Raw genomic sequence first — 15,131 nt, forward strand, 5'->3', positions numbered from 1 at the left:
AAACTATGAAACTTCATTGAAAGATAAAGATCTAAATAAATGGAAAGCTATAACATATTCATGAGTGGGAAATATCAGTATTATAAAGATGTCAGTTCTTTCCCAAATAAACACATTTAATATAATTACAGTTCAGAACAATTTTGTGTGGGTATGGATAATATGCATGTATATTAATTTGCTTCTAAAACGTGTTATATGTGAAACAGATAATTCAAGATCAAATTTGGAGGACTTTGGTGCCAGAGCATGGAGTTTAGGCTTGATCCAACATGCTGGCATTTCTCAGGCTAGGGCCAGTGTTTGTATTTTCAGGGATTTAAAAATAATTTTTTTGTGTTATTTTAGTGATATAAGCAAATTCTGGGATTTTAAATTTACCCAAGGGCTGCCAGGTGATTCTGGACATACGCTTGTGTTTGTGTTTGTAGTCACCTTGGTGCTGAGTTGTAATAATTTGTCATGGGTTAGTGACAAAGGTATAAGGCAGACCAATTATGTAAGTATCTGGTTAGACCAAGTAGAGGCCAAGTAATGTCACAGCCCAGCAAGGCTAAAGTAGTTGGAGAATTACATGGGATGTGTTATGGTCACATAGGATATGTCAGAGGGCATGGACTTGGTAAACCCGAAAGAACCTACACAGCTTCTCTCAGCACTCTGTTTAAGTTGCAAACAATAGTCTAGTTTCATAAAAATAGCTAGTGTTGTTGATTTGGATTTCACTGGGTTTGTGGTTTTGTATTCTATTTAATTTGCAAATTTGGTTTGGTTTTTTTCTATTCATACAGACGTTACACAACTTGGCCATCACCGAGGGTTGCTTTAAGAATTATTTTTACTTTTAACGAGGCCCATGCGCTGTGCAAGATGGAGAAACACTAAAATGGGCCATCAGAAGTTTGAATAGGGATGGGATACGATGAGGATTTTGTTTTCAAGGTTCTGTCACTAGCAATTTGTAGGCTAGATGGGAGGTGAGAGGCAAAGATGAATTTGAGTAGAGAAAAATACTTTTTGAAGGCCAACTGTTGACAAGTCATTAAGCAATTAATTCCCTCAAAACAATTCCAGGAGTTAATTTCCCCATTATATGATGAGGTAATTGAGGCTCAGAAAAGTTAAGTAACTCATCTAAAGCCACGTAACTGGAAAGTGAAGCAGGTAGCATGTCAGTTCAGATTGCGTTCTCCCACGCTACCGTACAGGAAGGAGTAGTGGCCACACCGGATGGTCACCGCTGAATCCAGAGAAAGGAATGAATCTGGAAACCTTATTTCTTGAATTGAGCTTTTCCCACCAGAAAACCTGAGACACCCAGCACCTGCCTGGTATGTGGCGAGTTAAGCCAGTGACCTGGGTACTACAGGGCCTGGGTCCCAAACCCTGCCTCATTAAACCTGGTTCCTAGCATTTATTATTGGCCGTTGCTGCCACTCTAGGTATACCTAGTGGTAACTAGTTTCATAGTCTGTAGTACTGTTGTTTTTAATTACCTGGTGATTAAACATTTCTTGGAAATTGAAAAAATAAGTTAGGTAAGATTCTATCTACTTAAACCCCAACAGATCCATAGCTCTCATAATCTTTTGTCTAGACTTCCCTTGTGGTTTGAGTTTTAACAGCTTGCTCTGGATAAAAGACTGTTCCATGTCTTTCTAGTGGAGAAAATATTCCGAAGAATCTGAGCATTCATGAGCGTGAGTGTGTGTGTGGTAGAAATGCCTGCCTCCCACGTTCAATCCACATCACCCTGGATTGTCACTCCATTGTGCAGGGCAGCTTGAAATTGGAGGAGATTTTGAAATTGGAGATTTCAAAGGGACCTTGAGCTCAGCTCCTATAGATGCCTTACAGATAAGAAGATGGGCCAAGAGATAAGGACACATTGTGAGATTTTGAAAACCCAGCTGCCTCCCAATCTAAAGCCTCTCGTGTTTCCCATACATTACAACTTTGTGTTTCCCTTTTCTTAAACTCAGTTTTCAAATAGGCATAGACTAGGTACTATGTCTACGTGGTTCAAAAGTATGGAAAGCTGTGCACGGAAATCTTGCTATGCCCCTCCCCCATGCCATTAACCCTACCTTTTACGACAGCTTTAGATTTCTTGTTTATCCTTCTATTGTTTCTTTAGGCCAGAGTTTTTCAACCTTGAAACTATTGACATTTTGGGCTGGATAATTGTTTGTTGCAGGGGCTGTGGTGTGCGTTGTGGGATGCTTAGCAGCATTCCTGGTCTCTACCCACTAGATGCCGGTAACACCCCCCCTTCCCCTGACCTGAGTCATGACAATCAAAAATGTCTCCACCATGTTGCCAAATGCCCTGTGGGGGACAAAATCACCCCCAGTTGAGAACCACTGCTTTATGGAAATAGAGGCAAATGTGAACATGTATTTTTATTTCCCACCCCTTTCTTTGAATAAATAGCAGCAGTCTACCCAGTTTCTCTTCCTGATATGTATATCCTGATAGGTAGACAGTTCTATATCCTGATAGATTGATATCCTGATAAAGATATATAGAGAGAGTTATGTATATAGATATCCTGATATATGTACAGGATATATGTATACATACACACATAGGAATATATGTATGTGTGTGTATATATATGTATTTAACCTGTATAGATATCCTAGAGATCTCTGGATCAGTGGAGTTTGTCCTCAGTGTGGCAGCTGTGTAGCATTCCGTGGTGTGGAGGCGCTACAGTCAATGAAGCCAGCCCGCTATTGTTGGGTACTTGTTTCCACTCTGTTGCTATTAAACTGTGCTGGTATGTAAGCCCATTCACGTGTCGTTCTTCCTTGTGCAGGTGTATCTGTGGGATAGATCCCAGAACTGGGGTTGCTGGATCAAGGGTAAATGCATCCCATTTTGGTGGCTACTCCCAGATTTGTCCTCCCCGAAGGCCGTGCCCTTTTGCACTCTGGTCAGCAGGCATGTGAGCAGCCTGTTTCCCCACAGCCTCACCAGCAGGGTTATGAAACCTTTGAATTCTTGCCAATCCCATAGATGAGGAATGCGTCATGTTTCCTAACCAGCACAATGTTTACTTAAAAGAGGCTTATTTATCTTGAACAGGGACCTAAGTGAACTCAGCCTAGTCTGCTTTCCCCTGAGTGGCCGGTATCCCACACAGGTCAGGTGTGTCACCAGGCCTTTGTTTTGCTGTGCCCTCCACCAGGACCGTGCTTCTACTTCAGAACTTTCACCATCCTTCGTGGCTTCCAAATGCTGTCTCCTCTGAGAAACTTGCCCTGATTCTGCTTTACACCCCGTTTTCCTCCTCCTCTGCGTCCCCTCTGGCGTATCCCTCTGTGCTATTGCCCATCCACAGTTGTTGCCCAGGCGGGTGGGAGTCTGGGGTCATGAGGGTCTGGTTTTGAATTCCATCTTTGCTACTTACTCTCTGCAGATCCTTGCTTGGATTTCTTAATTTCTCAGGGCCTCGATTTTCTCATCTATAAAATGGGAATAATACTTCCCTAGAGAACCCATATAAAGTATGCAGCAGTGGATGGGCATCTAATGAATACTCACTCCTTGAGGGCACATCCATCTGTTTCATGTCCTGGCACACAGTAAATCAAGGTATGATATCTATTTTTTAAAAACAAAACTGTTTCGATGAAGTGAATGTTTATTTATTCAGCAATTATTTGAGCACCTATTTTGTTCCAGACATTGATCTCAGAACTAAGGATTTAGCAGTGGAAAGAGACAAAAATCCCTGCCTTTGTGGAGCTTGCATTCAATTGGGGTGACACACGATGAACAGAAGTAAATGATACAGTATTAAGTATAGAGCCACATATTTTATGTCATTTTTGTTAATCATTTCAAGAATTATTTTTGCTTTGTTACACTGTAAGTTCCTTGCGGGCAGGAATGACTGCTCTTTGCAGAACCTCTTCAGACCCCAGTATGATGGAGGAAATCCAAACCCAAATCTATTAATGTTTCTTTTCTGCTTAAACCACCAAGGAGCTCCTCATGGCCTTCAGGGTATGGTCCAGACTCCCTCTGTGGCCTGCAGGGCCCTGTGTGCTCTGGGGCCTGCTTTCCTCTCCAGCCTTGTCTGCTGCCTGACCATCTTCCCACCCCTGCACGCTACACTCCAGCTCCACTCACTAGACCACCAGGTTCTAGAATGCTCCATGCTTTCTCATCTCTGCTTCTTTCCACATGCTGTTCCATTTACCTGGAGTAGTTTCCATGCCTACCTCACCTGGCCAATATTTGTACATCCTTTTGGTCTCTCTTGGATGTCACTTCCTTCAGGAAGCCATCCTCGATCTCCCCACCCCCAGTCTGGGTCATATTCCCCCTCTGTGCTTTAGTAACAATCAGGACTTCCTTCTCGTCAGGCTTCTACGACATTCTGTGTAATTGCTGCTTTACTTGTCTGAATCTCCCTAATTGTGAAGCTCCTCACCTGCATCTCAGGTGGTGGTGTGTCTGCAGGGAGTGCCTGTGACAATGAGTGATGGATGGACAGGTGGAGAGTCGAAGCGCAGTTAGGCCATGGATATGTGTGTTTGCTTCTGGTCCATCATTGGTCTGATGACCCTGGAGAGGTCTCTGGCCATTCTATGGCATTTATTAAATGACCCACTGAGGCTTCAGGATTGCTTAACCCTGAGGACTCTGTTGACGTATTCCACAAGAATGGCACCCCTCAGGGCTGTGTGATGGGCCCGTGTGGCTATAGATGTGCCTACCAGATCTGAGATTGCATGGACGGGGGCTTCCTCACCCAGATTTTTCTTGGGAAGAGCAGTGCCTAATTCAATCACAAAGGGAAAGAGGGGTGGGAGACCTGTGTTGTTGATGATGATGATGATGATGATGATGATGATGAGCGGTCAAAACCTGTGTTGCTGCTGCTGCTAGGTCTGGCCAGTAGAGGGCAGCAGAGCCGTCCACCATAACGTCCACACACTAATAATGGGTTTACCTTTTCAACTCACTCCCTGTGTTTGCTCTCAAAAGATGGTTGTTTCTCTGGAAGGGTTAGCCACTGAACAGAGAGAATAAATCCTCCTAAGGATGTGTTAGTGTAAAAAGATGATTTTAGGAAAATTGTTCTCCAGATTTGAAAAAAAGATCACACCATTTCCTCACCTTGAATGTAAACGCTGTACCTAGTCTTTTGACTAGGCCATTCCCTTCTATGAACCAGCATTTGTGACTAAAGCTCACCTTGTGGAGTAAGAGGGTAGCCGCACACAGAGAATGCTGTAGCTAGTATCAGCCCTGTTTGCTGAAATGCCAGCGGTGCCAGCGCAGCATCTTGTGCAACACACTGATGGTGAAAGATAACAATTTCTTCTATTGTTCACCAGCCTCATCGGGCGGAACATTTAATTACCAGCCTGTGGTAGTTAAGGAAAAATAAAGTTCTTAAACTTAGGGAGATTTGACAGTTTAAAATAAAGGTTTATGTGTGGGAAAAATAAAGTTTGTGGGTGGGAAGGATTTGAGAAAATAGTTTGGGTTCTAATTTAAGGACTTAAAATGTTTGAGGGAGCCCTGGATAAGAATAACATTTTAAAAATCAGAGATGATGAGAGATTCAAGGGCAAAGGTAGAAAGGTCTGATTAGTGTTCTCCAGTAGGTTCCATCGTCTGCAGCCTTCATTGCCCATAGAATTCCAACAAAAGCTCTATAATCTCCTAAGTAAAAACTTTTTTATAAATATTTGAGATTTTTTTTTTCCTTTCTGAAATCTTTTATTCTCTTTAAAAACTTTCAGAATGAGAACTCTTAGTCTCTTTCCATGGAAACCCTGGCTAGAAATTTTCCTTACATCCAGTGTCTGCCTATTAAATTAAAACAATTCTGACTTCGTATTTCATTTGCTCACCTGTCATCCAGCCCCTTATCAGATTGCTGCTTTAAGTCCCTCTTGTGAGCACACCTCAAAGAGTCCTGATGTATTTTCATGGAGAATAATCTATGCGCCTAGAGTCTGTATTTTGTGAGAGTGTCAAGGCACCATTTCAAAATATAAATGTTTCTTCCTTCTACCCGTTCTTTTTGGAGAAGAATAAAAAGGGAGCATTGGCTTGAATCCCAATGAAAATAATTAGCTTAGGTTACCCAGTATTTTGTAAGCATGTTGGAGTACTTTGGTTTAACCACAGGAATGCCAAGATTCTATCTAGCTCAGCTGTCCCTACATCAGAGATTAGCTTCTCTTTTACAGGAGTTCTTGATGCAAGAGGAAAACATGATAAACTCATAGAAAGTCATTTTTAGAAAAATTTATCTAAAACTTGTAAATAAGGCAAAAGAAGATTACTGAGTGCCCTTTCAGTATCCTACTAGAACATTGTCTGACAAACCCACTAAAGATCCTCTGATATTCTAGAGAAGAGGCAGCAATTTTTTTCCACAGAGTGCCAGATAGCACATTTTTTGGTTTTGTAGGCTAACATATTTACTGTCTATAGCTACTTAACTCTGCCATTGTAGTGTGAAAGTGGTCATAGGTAATACATAAATGAATGCATGCTGCTGTTGTAGGAACAGAAAACGGGTGATTCCTTTCCTTCCCAAAATAAAGGTCATGGCCAACACCTCTATAACAAAAGACAGGTTAACAGAGAAAAGCATAGCAAATTTATGTGATCATAGTTTTATGTAAGGCAGGAACTTGCAGATTGAAGACCCAAACAGGGGAAGCTGTCCATTTTTATGCTCAGTTTCAATGAAGAATGAACCACCATTTCGACCTGTGGTTAGACCAAAAGGGTATGATCTAGTGCTAGTAGGCCTAGTGGGGAAACTCAGTAAGGCCTATCTGTCCAGATCATCTTGGCCTCTCTCTCTGTAGCATTCCTTCCTCCCAGGTATGGAGCAGGACCCTGGAATGGGGGGGGTCTTATGACCTACAATCAAACAAGGTAGGTCAGAGAATTTCTTTACGGCCAGTTTTCACACAGAAAATTGGAGGGAAGTTAGAGTAGGATTTTTAGGTTTTATGGCTGGCTTTGGAGAATAGGGGGTTTGGTTTCTATGACTTGCCTTGAGGAAGAGGGATTCCATTTTCTAGGACTTGCTTGCGGGAGAATCAGGAGTGAGAGTCAGAAGGGCAGGAGAAGGTCAGAGAGAAACTTTGTTTCTGAGGCTGCTTCTGAGGGCTTCACTTCAGGGTATTGTTTTCTGAGCCCCAACACTGTTCCAACAGAACTTTTTTTATAGACACTGAAATCCATTTTATAGCATTTTCATGTTCCATTTCATGTTATGAAATATTATTTTCAACCATTTAAAAATATAAAAATCATTCCTCACTTGCAGGAAAACAGATGGCTGAGATTAATAAGTTGGAAATGATTTTTATCCAGGTAAGATGCAAATGATTTTCTCAAGTAGAAAAGGACCATCAGGGCTACTGCTTTATGCCCTGCAGGACATTAACCATTTTCCAATCTTATTCCAACATTCATTTTTCCACACATTTTTGGCCCTACTTAGGCTTTTGTATCCTCCTTTGAGTCAGCTTTGTCCTTCTGCTGATTTCCTCATCGTGTGATTTAAAGAAATCTTTGGCATATGTACACTCTATACAAGTCAAGTGCTTAACTTTTCAAAAATTGTACTTTGACAGCCATATATATAAAGCAATGAGACATTTTAAGTAATAATATGTAAATTTCTGCCTATTTGTTTTTAAAATGAAGAACAGGGCAATTTAATCATTCAACGTAAGGGCAAAAAGGTGACACCTTACCTTTCTGTCTGCCAGTGGTGCAGGCAGTGGCCAAGGGAGAGTGAAAGTGGATGAGGAGGGGCAGGGAAGACACCCCCTTGGACGGGGCCTCTCCGTGCCCGTGACTCATCAAGCAGCAGTGTGGCCACTCCAGGCATCAGTGGTGACATTGCACTGGGGATTCTTGAAATCTCATACAATTTTCCACAGATGATTTTGGTTTTCACCCAGCAATTCTTATCATTGATATTATTTTGAAAAAAGAAGGAAAGAAAAATGTTTTTCAGAAGGCATTAATGCAGAAAGCTGGGTGATATCCCAGAGAGCACAAGACTGAGTGTCAAGAGGTTCCTAGTTTTGAGTCTGTGACTAAGCAACTGTATGTGACAATGGCTAAATCACAGGGCTTTTGTTTTTGCATATGTAAAATGAAAAGCTTGAATTCTGTAGTCATTAAATATTCCTTTTGGTGCTGAAAATTCTGTAATGAAAATAGGCTCAAATTCCTTTTGGTGGAATTAAGAGTGGTCGCTGACACCTGATTTTTTTTTTTTCTAAATAAGAGTAGCATAGTCTGTGGTCAGAATCTAATGGTCCTCTCCCCCCGAATTTCCAGGTTTGACTTCTTATATGTAAAAGGGAAAATGATCATGTATAATAAAATGATATATAAAAGATGAAATAACTACTTTTGAGTTAATTCTGTATTTGGAACAAATAACCTTGGGAGAAAAGTACAAAATGGAATTGTCTGCCTTTGTTTGCTGTTCAGTTCGTAGCTGTTCCCTATAACGTAAGATCACCTGTTTGGTTAGTTTTAACTCTGAGAGAAAAGATTTCCTTAGATAAGGGAGGATGAGATAAAGTAAGGCCCCAAGAAGGCCCTTGGCACCCTGACAACCGGGAACATTGGTGAGACAGATGGAAATAGACGATAAGGAATCAGAAGTCCTTTTGAATTTAGAAGTACACTTGTGGGTGCTTGAAATTCCCTGGGTATTTCAGACCCAGAGAAGAGATTACAGCAAATCTCACGGGCATTGGTCCTTAACCTTTCTTCAGAGGTGAGGGATCTATTGAGAACAGAAAAAAGCTAAGGTCCCCTCCTCTTAAAACTTCCTCACCTATATACCAAATGTTGTCTGTAACTCAAGGATCTTTTAAGACCCTGGACATAAAAAGATTGACTTCTAAATTTGCATGAAGGAACTCCAGGGCATTTAGTGTAGAACCTTGTCTTTGAAGAGGGACCTGGTCTCACATTTGAACACCCAGGTGGCCCTATTTAGTTTTATTAAACTAATTTTGTCTCCTTAACCCTTACACTTACAAACTGACACACAATTGCATGTCCAATCTTGCTTCCTTTTTTCAGCAAATTGTTTTTGATCACGATTACGTAAACTCTAAATGAATGTCCAAATTGCACAAGTCTAGGATCCAATATAAAATTAGCTTTCAAATAAGTAAGATTTTTTTTAAAAAAAGATCTTTGTCGTCTTTTTCTAAGTTGCTGATAGTCACTGCTTGCTGAGAAGCGGGGAGCCTTTCCCGGCAAGATTTCTCAATATTCTCTTGAGAGCAGTTGTGTTAACAAGTTACAAGGATTACTTTACTGCTGTGCTTGGAATTCATTTAATATGTGCATAAATCTTCAAGTCTGTTATCATATCAGTGAAAAATTTCTAGGATTTTTGAGAGCTCTTATGCATCAAAACTTCTGATTATAGCTCATTCTTTTTTTTTTTTTTTTTTTTTTTTTCAGTAGAGACAATATATTTAATTCTTAAATTACAAGATTACACACTTAGATAAGTTTAGACCTGAGGCAAAATATGTAAGCATAGATAATTGACTTAAAAATCAGAATTAAAATGTTATAAAACAATATATCCATTATTAAATTAATATATACATAATAAATTATTATGCTTTTAAAGTCCAGTAAGATAATATTTAATAGAATGTGTTGAAATTTGCACCTTGCCTTATTTTTCAGGAAAAAAAATCTAAAGGTGACACAAAATATGAACAAATTTTTAAAGGTCTAATTTACATCTGAAACTTTCCCAATACAGACATTGTAAGAATTTTGTTCAACATTTGTTATCCTTTCTAGATAACAAACTATTGAATGTTTATGATAGCTCATTCTTAATGTGCCAGAGTCAAACATGTTGGATTAGATTCAGGTGTTTTGTTTTGTTTTTGTTTTATCTTATGCTTCCAAACACTTAGAGTAACTCAGGTTACTTACTTATCTTCAGATTTGGGGCAAAAAACACTATTTGGTTCTTACACTTTTTGTGTGTGTGTTGCGTTTCTGAAACATTCTGGCTTAATTCCATATTGATGGCAACAGATCTCTACCTAGCTTTCTTTTTCCACCAACTGTAATTTTGGACAATTTGAAATCTATAGGAAAACTGAAAGAAAAACACAGACTTCCTCACTTAAGTTTTGCAGATTCTCTCACTTAAATTTGCCAGTTAATATTTTACCATATTTGCTTTACCTCCCTGTGTGAACATGTGTGTTATTTTTATTTAATTAATTTTTATTGTTGTTGAACCATTGGGAAGTGCAGATAAGACACTTATTCCTTACGTATTTCAGTACGTATTTACCAAGAAGGAAACTACTCCCTTAAGTAATTGCAACACCTTTCATCACACTCAAGGAATTTAGCATCAATTCAATAATATATGGTGTGCTCCATATTCAAATTTCCCATATTGTCCCAATAATGCCCTTTGCCCCAGCCTTTTGTTTGAGGAACCAAAGATCAATAAATTCCATTTGGTTGCCATGTCTCTTTTTTTTTTTTTTGAGACAGAGTCTCACTCTGTTGCCCAGGCTAGCATGAGTGCCGTGGCGTCAGCCTAGCTCACAGCAACCTCAAACTCCTGGGCTCAAGCAATCCTCCTGCCTCAGCCTCCCGAGTAGCTGGGACTACAGGCATGTGCCACCATGCCCGGCTAATTTTTTCTATATATATATATTTAGCTGTCTATATAATTTCTTTCTATTTTTAGTAGAGATGGGGTCTCGCTCTTGCTCAGGCTGGTCTCGAACTCCTGAGCTCAAACGATCCGCCCACCTCGGCCTCCCAGAGTGCTAGGATTACAGGCATGAGCCACTGCGCCCGGCCCCATGTCTCTTTAGTTACCTTTAATCTTGAAAAGTTCCCAGCCTTTTCTTGTCATATGACATTGACATTTTAGAAGAGTCCAAGCCAACTGTCTTCTAGAATGCTCCACAGCCTGGTTTATCTGTTTTCTTGTGATGTTTAGGTTAAACCATTTTGGGCAAAAATACAGCCGAGGTGGTGCTGTATGTGTCTGGTTGTGATCACATCGTGCAGCACGTGGTAACAGGTTGTTCCAAATTTGGTGATGCTAAGTTTGGTCACTTTGTAGTAGGAGTATCTGCCTGATCTTGTAAAAGAAACCCTTTTCCCTTGTTAAGTCTGTGGTGGGGAGGGGGTCCTATTTTGAGATCATGTGAATGAACTTTTCCCTAACAGCCTCTCACTTGGTGATTGCAGCATCCTCTGATGTTCTCAGCTTTATTGTGATTTGTTGGTGGATGTAGGGGTCGGGGGGAAAAGTATAAAGGAAATGTATCCAATCAGATTTTTGTAAAACCATTTCCATTGCTCCTTTATTTGTACAGTTGCAAGAAATGAATGATGTGAGTGCTCTGTATTTTCTAGATTGTTATGCTCAATCAATATGAACAAAAGAAGCTTTAGTTTACTTCTGTCTCTCCATAGAGAAACCTCTAAGGCAAATATTTGTCTGAGTCAGTAGCCTACAATGATTATTGAAGGTCTAGATGAGGTTATTAAAATGCTTGGTGTTTGCCCTGGTGGCACACACAAGATAAATGAGGCAGAATTCTTTCAGCTTGGTTACGTGTTGGTTTTTCATGTTTCAGTTAATAGGACAGGGTAAGAATGTCTCTTTGGCAGTTAGATAAACAGCTTCTGCAGTATAAGAGAAAAATCAGCAGCATATACTATTAACTGAAGGAGACATGTTTAAACTTTGTAAACAAAAGGTTTGACTAAAGCTTCTGAGGAGAAATATTTCTGCGTGGATGTGAAAACACAAGTGAATTTTCTATTGAATCTTTCCCTCAGAGGGTATTGAGCTAAAACATTAGTTTTGGACTAGTGGATAAGAACCATCTCTTTAAGAAGGAAAAATGTTGGCAATCTAAATCCTTCTAAGCGGTATTAGGTATGGAATGATACAATTTAGTAATCCCAAACATTATTGTTTAAAAAAAAATGTTTCTGCAAAGCCATCTTAGAATTCTGGCTTTGTGTAGCCCAATCCTTTAAGACAGTGTTTTTCAACCAGGGTGCGATTTTGTCTCCCAAGGAACATTTGGTAATGTCTGGGGGCATTTTTGATTGTCGCAACTGAGAGGGTGGTATTGGCATCTAGTGGGTAGAGGTCAGGTACAAAATGTCACTAATGCCAAGGTTGGAAAACCTCTGCTTTATGGGATGGTAGAGTTCCTTTATTGACAAATGTTTGCAGTATACAAGGTACTAGGTGTTCTAAGAAAATTAAGTACTGGACCCTGCCTTCAAAGCTCACCATCTCATTAGGAAAACAGAACTGTAGACACTCACAAAACTATGGTACATGCACTTTCTTATTCTTTTACAAGCCTTCATTTACCATCTGAGAGAAGATGGTACAGCAGGCTATAAATAGAAGCTTCATTGGGCTGGAGCTTACTGCGTGCATTGGCATTACTAAGTGTGCAGAGTCGAGAAGTCACAGTTCATACAGCATTATTACTGGGCCATGAGAGGCCTCATTTTCCCCATTTATCCCTTCTTTCCTTCCACGCCATTGGCACCTATATTCATGGGGTAAATGTAAATCTTTGATTTTTGCATATTTTTAAAAAATGTGTATTATTGACTGTGTAAATAACATAATCCATTTGCACATTTGCATAAATTATCTTGTTCAGTTTCTTTTTCGGTTAGCCCTATGCTGTTAAAATCAATTCATGCTGTTATGGACCCATCTCTTCCATTGCTTCTCATTGCTTCATGGTGCTCCTTGGAGTATGTATCAGTTAGTATGCTTTGTGATAAACCATCCCAAACTTAGTGACTTAAAACCACAGTCACTCATTTTTCATGAGTCTTTGGGGACGTTGAATTTTTGTCTGATTTGTGTCTGAGTCTGCAGATCTCAGCTGGCATTGCTCATTCACCTGTGATCTGCTGGGGACTGGTAGTTTAAGAGGGCATGGCTGGGTGCAGTGGCTCCCGTCTGTAATATCCCAGAACTTTGGGAGGCCGAGGTGGGAGGATCACTTGAGGCCAGGATTTCGAGACCAGCCTGGACAATGTAGAGAGACATTGTCTCTACAAAAAAATTTTTTTGAAAATTATCCAGGTGCAGTGGTGCATGCCTGTAGTCCCAACTACTCAGGAGGCTGAGGCAGCAGGATTGCTTGAGCCCAGGAGTTTGGTACTTGGAGCCCAGAAGTTTACTGCAGTGAGTTATGATCACACCACTGTACTCCAGCCTGGATGTCAGAGCAAGACCCTGTCCCCCACTTTCTCCCCTGCAAAAAAACAAGTTAATAGGGCTTCAGCACATTGTTGTCATCTTCCATCAGGCTAGCCTGAGCTTGGTTACGTGATGGCAGGGCAGTGTCCAAGAGAGGAGAAATGTGCAAGGCCTACACTTAAAACTTGGACACAGTCATATCTCCCATATTCTGTTGGCTAAAGCAAGGCAAAAGTCCAATCCAGATTCAGATTGTGGGGGAATAGACTTTCCCTCTTGATCGGAGGAGCTGAAAAGTCACATTGCAAAGGGTGGTTATAGGGAGGTTAATTGAGGCCATTGATTAGTCAGAGTGGGTCTGCCGCCTTTTACCTATTCATTCTCCCAGTGGTGGATGCCCAAGTTGCTCCAACTCTGGATGCTGTGATAAATATCCTTGTATGTGTCCCTTTATGGAGCTCTTTGAGAATTTGGGGGCTGTATTCTTAGGAGTAAGATTTCTGAAACATAGGGTATGCCTGTAGTTAGTTTGACTACATAATGCACTTTCCAAGATACCTACTGTAGTCTGTACTCCACCAACAGTGTGAGGGTTCCTATACTCCCACTCTGAAGCCAACTCTTAGCATTGTCCAAGCTTTTTAATGTTGGCTGGTTTAATAGGTATAAAGTGATACCGTTTTTTTTTTTCTTTTGAAGGGGTGGGGGGGTTGTGTGAAGGGGTGCTCAGTTTTTTTGTTGTCATTGTTGAGATGGAGTCTCACTCTGTCATCCTGGGTAGAGTACAGTGGCATCATCATAGCTCACAGCAACCTCAAACTCCTGGGCTCTTCTCAGTGATGCTTCTGCCTCAGCCTTCCAGGTAGCTGGGACTACAGGTGCGCACTGCAACACTCAGCTGGTTTTTTTTTTTTTTTTCTTTTTCTTTTTGGTAGAGAATGGGGGTCTCACTCTTGCTCAGGCTGGTCTCAAACTCCTGAGCTCAAGCAATCCTCCCACCTCGGCCTCCCAGAGGGCTAGGATTACAGATGTGACCCACCGTGCACGGCCTAAAGTGGTATCTTATTGTCATGATTTGCTTTACATTTCTCTGAGTACTGAGTTTGGAGTCTCTCTCCATGTGCTTGTTCTTGGGCAGAGACATTGAAGAGGGAAGCAACATGGGGCAAGTGGACATCTGTCTGGAATGGCTCCAGCCCCAGGAGATGAGACTGAGGACTAAAGCAAGACTTCCTTGTGGAGAAGTCGAGCCTTGTGCTGAGGGTAGTGGGCAACCTTGGGTTTTAGGTAGAGTTGATGCATTTAGATTCCTGTTTTAGAAGGCTTCTCTTGGCAACAGTGTGGAGGGTTAGAAGGGCCAGATACTACGCTGAGTTCTTGATTCCTCATTGGAAGCTGATTTAGGCCAGCTGAGAAAAAAGTACCTGAATTAAGGTCATAGAAATGGAGAGAGGGGGTAGCATCAACCCACCCTGGCAGCTGATTTGTGAGGAAAGTGAGGGAAAAGCAGGCGTGCAGGGTGACTCAGTGGTTTCTGTCTTGGGTGGGTGGGGAGAGGGTATTGGCAGGAATTGTTGGGGGATGTGGGAGGAAGAACAGATCCTGGAGGAGAAGAGAGGTCTTTTTTGGGCAGTGTTGAGCTTAGGAGCCTGTGGAGTGGCAAGGTAGAGACGTCTGTAGAGCACACCTGCACATGTGGATTTGCAGCTTGAAAAGAAGTTGAGGTTAAAGATGAGGATGTTGGAATTGCCAGACAGTGGGAGGAGGTGATTGCTAGGAATGGGTCTGTCCAAAACAGTGGTTCTCAAACTTGAGCTGCATTGCAATCACCTGCAGGGTTGTTAAATCCCAGATTGCT

General features: G+C 41.1%; 1 protein-coding gene and 1 pseudogene across 2 annotated transcripts in view; one reads left to right on the plus strand and one right to left on the minus strand.

Annotated features, from left to right (window-relative positions):
- Nucleotides 1–4,329, minus strand: part of LOC138387763 (ATP synthase subunit ATP5MJ, mitochondrial pseudogene) — a 39,123-nt pseudogene extending 34,794 nt beyond the window's left edge.
- The window catches only part of CMTM8 (CKLF like MARVEL transmembrane domain containing 8), a 102,407-nt gene that overhangs the window by 37,742 nt on the left and 49,534 nt on the right, over nucleotides 1–15,131 (plus strand). The gene's annotated exons all lie outside the window — the stretch shown is intronic.

The sequence above is a fragment of the Eulemur rufifrons genome, chromosome 7 (assembly GCF_041146395.1).
Source record: "Eulemur rufifrons isolate Redbay chromosome 7, OSU_ERuf_1, whole genome shotgun sequence".
NCBI classification, from domain to species: domain Eukaryota; kingdom Metazoa; phylum Chordata; class Mammalia; order Primates; family Lemuridae; genus Eulemur; species Eulemur rufifrons.